We start from the raw sequence: 8,664 nt of genomic DNA on the forward strand, positions 1-8,664 counted from the left end.
GAAGCAAATTTTCCCTTTTCATACGCGTTAAGACGGTCGCAAATAAATTCCGAAGAAGCAACAGAACCCGAGAACAAGCCATTTTACTGCTCAGATGTTATCATGGAATTGGCCAGCTCTGCAGTGTCTGAAACAATTTCAAAACATCAGATTCGTCTCGCTTCATTCGAGTTTTTCTGAGGCTTTTTGGGGCGGATGTTTCAGGGTTAACCATTCCTACCAAGTCTCGACATTTTAATGATATTGAAGCTCTTTCATGTGCATTTAGCAACCAACGTTTATCAGAATCTTTATTAAAACTGAAACCAACAAAGCCATTTTTTTGTATCTCTAAGAAACCTTAGAGAGTAAAAAGTATTGCCAAACCCCACAACTGACTATTTGACGTTCGCTCAAAGCGTTGTTTGTCGATTGAATGACTAACAATCTTAAGTCAATCACTTCATAGCTACAACACAAAATGTTATCAAGCACACCTTTATTGAGTTCGATAGAGCACACCTTTTCTGAACGCTAACAAAATCACCTTAATTTGTATTGTTTTCATAAATATTTCGTTACACATTAACTTTATAAAATAATTTGTCTCACAAAAACATCATAAATCGACAATTAAATTTTTGTTTTCAGTTGCAAATTGATAATGCGTATGTGTGAATAAATTGTACATGTTGTATACTGAATCAAAGACGGTAATTTGATGATTTCCGGTATTTCACGAGTATTTGCACGTACATATGTTTTATTAAATAATTCATATTTTAGACGATATATGTATAAATACTGCAAATGATTTAAACATTGCATAATGATTAATTCTCAAGTTTAATTAGCTAAAACGGGTAATTTATGAAAGGTGAAAATATGCCTTAAATTGAACATAAAAAATCGGATTGTTTGTAATGTAAAAAAAATCATTTTAAACAAAAAATCTTCCGAGTTACATTTAATATGATAAGTTTTGTATCTCTTTTAGTTGTGTAAACCTATACTTTATTTTTTTCAATCGCTTTATATTAAAAAATTTAATTACAAATGACTTAGTCGTGATTTCTAAATGAGGGGACCATTGGAAGGGACGTTTTTAATCCTCTTTTGGACACTTTTTTTTTTAGTCTAACACCTTGTATTTTATAAATAAGATAATGAAGTTGAATTCTATCAAAAAAAATCGCGGTACCCTGGGGTGTAACACAAACTCCTTAACTAGCGCGCTTTTGAGAACTAGCTGATGGACTATTAAATTAAAATGATGTTAGTGACTTTTGTCAACTTTTGAAACTTATAAGAAAACCGTGAAAAACAAACCAAAAGTGTTTTTTTTTTTTTTTTTTTTTTTAAAGTATATGTGCTTTTAATGTGCTTTTTATGTGAAACCATTTTATTTTTGCTTTTGTGTTTTTATCTCATAAACTGCATGTTTATAAGTATGTATAAGAAACACGGTTTGTTTGTATGGATAGTAAAATTGGGTATTTTCTCTGGTTCGTTTAAATCACTGGAAACTAGATGAGACATGCTCAGAAGTGATAGATATGTAATATTAATATAGAAAATTGAATATTTTATCAGCAAAAAAAATAATAAATCTGTATCATATACCCATGTGCTGCATGTTTATAAACTGATATGAACTCTTGCTTTATATGTTTAATTTTGTGTGAATGACTTGATATGCATGTTATGTTTTACATGTTGTTAGTGTCGGTTTTAACTTGAAAGTTCTTCAGAGAAATGCTTATACCGACCCTAAATAAAGCTTTATGTTTTATGTCTTATAGCTTTCAGTAAATGTGACTATAGGATTGATGCACTTTGTCTCTTATGCAGACACATATATATGTCTCTGTCTTATGTAAATAATTGTTTGGGCTTAGTTTCAATTGAATGCATTATCGTTTGATTTTGTCATTTGTTAGAGACTTTTTTTTTTTTAAAGAAATCGATAAAAAAAATTGTCCTAGTAAAAGTTTCAAAATAAATCTTTATGTTGTCAAACGCTTGTAAGACCACACATGGAATACCCTAGAAACATCTGGAATACTCTACTTAGTCAACATAAACAAATAAGAAGCCTTTACCAGAGGCAGATTTAGAGGGTTTTTCAGGGGCCCCCTTTTGAGAGAAAATTTGGTTTATTACTGAAGCGGGCCCCCTATTATGAAAATTTCTGGATCCGCCACTATTAACAACCACGATGTATACTAAATGATTACTCTAGGAGAACGGGCAGCGTTACATCAATGCTACAAACCCTAAATCGGGAGGCAATACAGAAAAGCCTTTAAGGAGCGCTAAATGTAAAAAAGTCATCATGTTTTATAGAGTAGACTAGTACCCGGACTGATAGCCATACCATATACAAATTTACAGCCTGTAGCAGAACGAGGACATAACGACGCCTAGTTAGCTGCACATCCCTTGAATCATTAAAAAGGGGCGTGCAAATGGTCCAGCTTCTATAGATGAACAACCTTATTTTTACGTTATTTAAAAGAAGCCCCGTTTCACTGTAGATAATTCGCACTTACCCGCACATTTATTGTTCTCACATCGAACACGTACATCAAACAGTGACATACTACTCCCATAAGAGGCGGCATGTACTTACAAGAAGAACACTAATCGTGTCCAAACCCTCCACACTCTTTGTTTCGACACTTGTCCAATTATACCGCGATTTGTATGCTATATATGCACTCCTACGGCCCTAATTTGGTAAATGAAAATATTCTATTCTATTCTGTTTTTCTCTTTGTTCTGGTTCTGTTCTGTTCTGTTCAACTTCTGCTCTGTACTTTAAACCAAGGTCTGTTCAACTTCTGCTCTGTACTTTAAACCAAGGTCTTTTTTCCCAGTTTAATGGTATTGTAGTTGTGTATTTCGATTATATGTAGCTATGCTAATCAATGTTTCCTTCTACATGTTCTCTCCGTCCATTGGTGCATGAATAGCAATAAACAGTCCTTTTAGAGTCCTGGCAAACATGGGTTTAACTAAGTTGTTCATCGAAAATAAAGTTGCAAGATATAAACATCAGTCAACAGTTTGCAACTGTCATAATTGAAATTATTTTGTAAAGTGATATTTTATAACAATACAGTAAGGAGAAAACTTAATTTAAACTGACGCTGCTGAAGTCCTGTAAGTAAAACTGTGAGTTTAAGGTAAATGTTGAGTAAACATCATTAAGTTAGCCACCAAACAATACAGACAACAACTAAATGTCATCATAGAGCCAAGCATGATTCCACTCTTGTATAGTCTGAGTATTTCTATACTCTCTGGTTTGCTGGTGATTGGTATAGATGATGTTTGACTCTAGTACGTCGATTGTTTGATGGAACTGCCACCAATGTCCACTGGATCTTGTAAAGCAAAATCATTGTTTACTTTGATTGTTGAATACAAAGTATAGCTTATAGCTTTCATTTGCATAAAACATAAACAAAAATAAGTTTCCTCATTGTATAAAAGTTTTATAAAATAAGCTTTCTCATTGGTATAACATTTATATAAAAAAACTTTCTAATTTGTATAGATGTGGGACAAAATTACTTTTCTCATTTGTAAAGATAATGTACAGAAATATAAAAATGTTTATCTTTCTCATTGGTATAGATGTTGTACGAAATCAGCCTTCTCATTTTTATAGGTGTTGTAAAAAAATAGCTTTCTCATTTGTACAGATATTGTACAAAATCAGCTGTTAAATTTGTATAGGTGTTGTAGAAAATTAGCTTTCTCCTTTGTTCAGATATTGTACAAATCAGCTTTCTCATTTGTATAGGTGTTGTAGAAAATTAGCTTTCTCATTTGTACAAAATTAGCATTTTCATTTGTACAGATATTGTACAAAACCAGTTTTCTTATTCACATAGATGTTGTAGAAATCAGCTTTCTTATTTTTATAGATGTTGTACAAAACCAGCTTTCTTATTTGCATATGTGCTGTAGAAAATTAACGTTCTCCTTTGTACAGATATTGTACAAAATCAGCTTTGTAATTTGTATAGGTGTTGAACAAAATTACCTTTCTCATTTGTACAGATATTGTACAAAATCAGCTTTCTCATTTGTATAGGTGTTGTAGATAATAACTTTCTCATTTGTACAGATATTGTACAAAATTAGCTTTCTCATCTGTATAGATATTGTACAAAATTAGCTTTCTCATTAGTACAGATATTGTAAAAAATCAGCTTTCTCATTTGTATAGGTGTTGTAGAAAATAAGCTTTCTCATTTGCATAGATGTTGAAGAAAAATAGCTTTCTCATTTATATAGATGTTGTACCAAACCAGCATTTTTATTTGCATAGATGTTGTAGAAAATAATCTTTCTCATTTGAACAGATATTGTACAAAATAAACTTTTTCATTTGTATAGGTGTTGTACAAAACCAGCTTTCTTATTTGCATAGATGTTGTACAAAATTACCTTTCTCATTTTGTGTACATGCATAGTACAAAATTACCTTACTCATTTGTATAGATTTAGTTCAAATCTAGCTTTCTCATTTGTATAAATGTTGTAACAAATTAGCTTTCTCTTATTTATTCATTTGTATAAATATTGTACAAAATTAATAAACCTTAGTGAGCGCAATCACATACCCCACATCCCCATATTGTCACTGGAGAAATAAAATAACTTGATACGCACATTTAGATAGTATTTCTTCAATATCTAAACCAGATGCTCCCCAGGGTGCAGCTTAATACGACCGCAGAGGTCGAACCCTGAACAGTTGGGGTAAGTTTGGACAGCTTGATACAGCTCTCAATTGGATAGTGATTAAATAGTTGACACAACATTAAGTTTCTGACACAGAATGAATGTGGTCCAAGAACTTAAACTTAAAAATTTTAAATTGGACATTTACCTATAATGGTCCAATATCCAAAATCTAAATATTTTAGACGGTTGGTTTTCCCGTTTGAATGGTTTTACAATAGTAATTTTGGGGCCCTTTATAGCTTGTTGTTTGGTGTGAGCCAAGGCTTTGTGTTGAAGGCTGTACATTGACCTATTATGGTTTACTTTTTAAAAATTGTTATTTGGATAGAGAGTTGTCTCATTGGCACTCACACCACATCTTCCTATATCTATTAGATTCAGCATATCGCACAGAACCCCAAGAATTCAATTTTTGATAAAATCAAATAATGTTCAAATATTGACCCTTTAGACCTCAATGTGAACCAATTTGATAAACAGGCCCAAATATTCAATTTTTGTTGAAATCAAACAAAGTTTAGTTTTGGACCCCAATTTGGACCAACTTGAAAACATGACAAACCAAATGCTCCGCAGGGCACAGCTTTATACGACCAGAAGGTTGAACCCTGAATGGTTGGGGAAAGTGTGGACACAACATTCAACCTGGATTCAGCTCTAAATTTGGATTGTGATTAAATAGTTGACACAGCATAGGTTTCTGACACAGAATGGATGTGGTCTAATGAACTTAAAAAAAAATTGCCTTTGAGCAATTCACTATGCTGCTGTTGAATATTAATACTCTCAAAAAAATGTTTGAAGAAATTTTCTTTTTATTTATGAAATCTGAAATGAGAAAAATTGAACCCCCCCCCCCTAATTTTGTTTTCACATCCCCCTTTCCCTTATTCCAAAACTGATCTCAATTCAAATTTCTAATGGAGTTTGCAACAATAACCGCTCTTTAAATACATCATTAAATATTAAAATGTAAAAAAAAGTGCTTGTTATCACTAATTGGTAAAGATTGTTTTAATATAGCAGTTGAATTGGTAGTTAAAGTGAAAATACATTGTATATTGCATAAAACAATGATTTAAGTTGATTCAACTACTATTCTGGACATAGAAAGATAACTCAAATTTTCAAAGAATATTGAAAATATCTTGCTATTGCACAAATATCTATTCTGGACAAAGAAAGATAACTCCAATTGAAAATTGATTGCTATTGCACAATATTGTGCATTTAGATATTTCTTGATATTGCGCAATACTGTCAATTGAAGATTTCTTGCTATTGAACAATACTGTGCATTTGAAAATTTCTTGCTATTGCACAATACTTAATATAATAATTTTGAATCCTGATTTGGACCAACTTGAAAACTTTGCCCATAATCAAAAATCCAAGTACATGTTTAGATTCAGCATATCAAAGAAGCCCAAGAATTCATTTTTTGTTTAAATCAAACCTAGTTTAATTTTGGACCCTTTGGACCTTAATGAAGACCAATTTGAAAACGGGACCAAAAATTAAAAATCTACTAACACAGTTAGATTTGGCATATCAAAGAACCTCAATTATTCAATTTTTGATGAAATCAAACAAAGTTTAATTTTGGACCCCGATCTGGACCAACTTAAACTGGGCCAATAATCAAAAATCTAAGTACATTTTTAGATTCAGCATACCAAAGAACCCCAAGGATTCAATTTTTGTCAAAATCAAACTTAGTTTAATTTTGAACCCTTTGGACCTTAATGTAGACCAATTTGAAAACGGGACCAAAAACTAAGAATCTTCATACACAGTTAGATTTGGCATATCAAAGAACCCCAATAATTCAATTTTTGATGAAATCAAACAAAGTTTAATTTTGGACCCTTTGGGGTCCTAACTTTTAGGACCAAAACTCCCAAAATCAATACCAACCTTCCTTTTATGGTCATATTCCTTGTGTTTGAATTTCATAGATTTCTATTCACTTACACTAAAGTTATGGTGCGAAAACTAAGAAAATGCTTATTTGGGCACTTTTTGGCCCCTAATTCCTAAACTGTTTCGAACCGAAACTCCCAAAATCAATCCCAACCTTCCTTTTGTGGTCATAAACCTTGTGTTAAAATTTCATAGATTTCTATTTACTATTACGGTACTAAAATTATAGTGCGAAAACCAAATGTCTTCAGACAACGATGAAGACCCCATAAGTATACCAATATATAACCAAGGTCATATAAAAATTGAATCATAATTTCCTGTCAATATGCACATCTAAATAGTAGGTCCTTATTATCTACAAAGTTTCATGAAATTCTGTTGTGTGGTTTGAGAGGAGTTGCGATGACAAAAAACAGGACTGACGGATGGACTGACAGACAGGTCAAGAGCATTATACCCTCTGCAACTTTGTTGCATGGGGTAAAATTATTTTTCTCATTTGTTTAGATGTTGTACCAAAATTGCTAACCCTTATTTATAGATGTTATACAAAATTAGCTTTTTCATTTGTATAGATATTGTACAAACTTGCTTTCTCATTTGTACAGATATTGTAGAAATTAGCTTCCTCATTTGAATACATGTACAGTACAAAATTAGCTTCCTCATTTGTATAGATGTTGTACAAAATCTGCTTTCTCATTTGTATAAATGTTCAAAATTGCCTTTCTCATTTGTATAGATGTAGAAAAGTAGCTTTCTCAATTAATTGCACCCAACTTTACTGTAAAGGTACTCATATTACTTTGCTTAATTTTAATAAAATGATTTGAAATCTTTTCAATTTTATGACTTCTCTTCATTTGTATGCTTTCAAGACCAGGAAATAATTGACCATACTTCTTCTAAAGAATTTCTTGATTGAACTTAAATGTCTGTTTCACTGATTAAATTAAAGAACCTTAGTGAGCACGCTCACATACCCCACGTCCCCACATTGTCATTGGAGAAATTAAATAAGTGAAAGAAAAACAATTGTATAAGAAAAATTAATTTCCTGCCAATATGCACATCTAAATAGTATGTCCTTATTATCTACAAAATTTCATGAAATTCTGTTGTGTGGTTTCAGAGGAGTTGAGATGACAAATTGTTGCAGAAGTACATTGAAGCAAATAAATTTAAAGGGGTGTAACTCCTAGAAAAAAAATTGAATCGCAATTTCCCGTCAATATGCACAACTACATAGTATGTCCTTATTATCTGAAAAAGGTTTTGTGAAATTCTGTTGTGTGGTTTGAGAGGAGTTGCGATGACAAACTGTTGCAGTAGTACATTATACATGTAGTAAATAAGTTCAAAGGGGCGTAACTCCTAGAAAAAAAATTGAATCGCAATTTCCCGTCGATATGCACAACAACATAGTATGTCCTTATTATCTGAAAAGGTTTTGTAAAATTCTGTTGTGTGATTTGAGAGGAGTTGCGATGACAAACTGTTGCAGTAGTACATTGAAGCAAATAAGTTCAAAGGGGCATAACTCCTAGAAAAAAAATTGAATCGCAATTTTCCATCGATATGCACAACTACATAGTATGTCCTTATTATCTGAAAAGGTTTCGTAAAATTCTGTTGTGTGGTTTGAGAGGAGTTGCGATGACAAACTGTTGCAGTAGTGCATTAAAGAAAATAAGTTCAAAGGGGCGTAACTCCTAGAAAAAAAATTGGATCGCAATTTCCCATCGATATGCACAACTGCATAGTATGTCCTTATTATCTGAAAAGGTTTCATGAAATTCTGTTGTGTGGTTTGAGAGGAGTTGCGATGACAAACTGTTGCAGTAGTACATTGAAGCAAATAAGTTCAAAGGGGCATAACTCCTAGAAAAAAAATTGAATCGCAATTTTCTGTCAATATGCACAACTACATAGTATGTCCTTATTATCTGAAAAGGTTTCGTAAAATTCTGTTGTGTGGTTTGAGAGGAGTTGCGATGA

The sequence above is a fragment of the Mytilus trossulus genome, chromosome 2 (genome assembly GCF_036588685.1).
Source record: "Mytilus trossulus isolate FHL-02 chromosome 2, PNRI_Mtr1.1.1.hap1, whole genome shotgun sequence".
In the NCBI taxonomy this organism is placed as follows: domain Eukaryota; kingdom Metazoa; phylum Mollusca; class Bivalvia; order Mytilida; family Mytilidae; genus Mytilus; species Mytilus trossulus.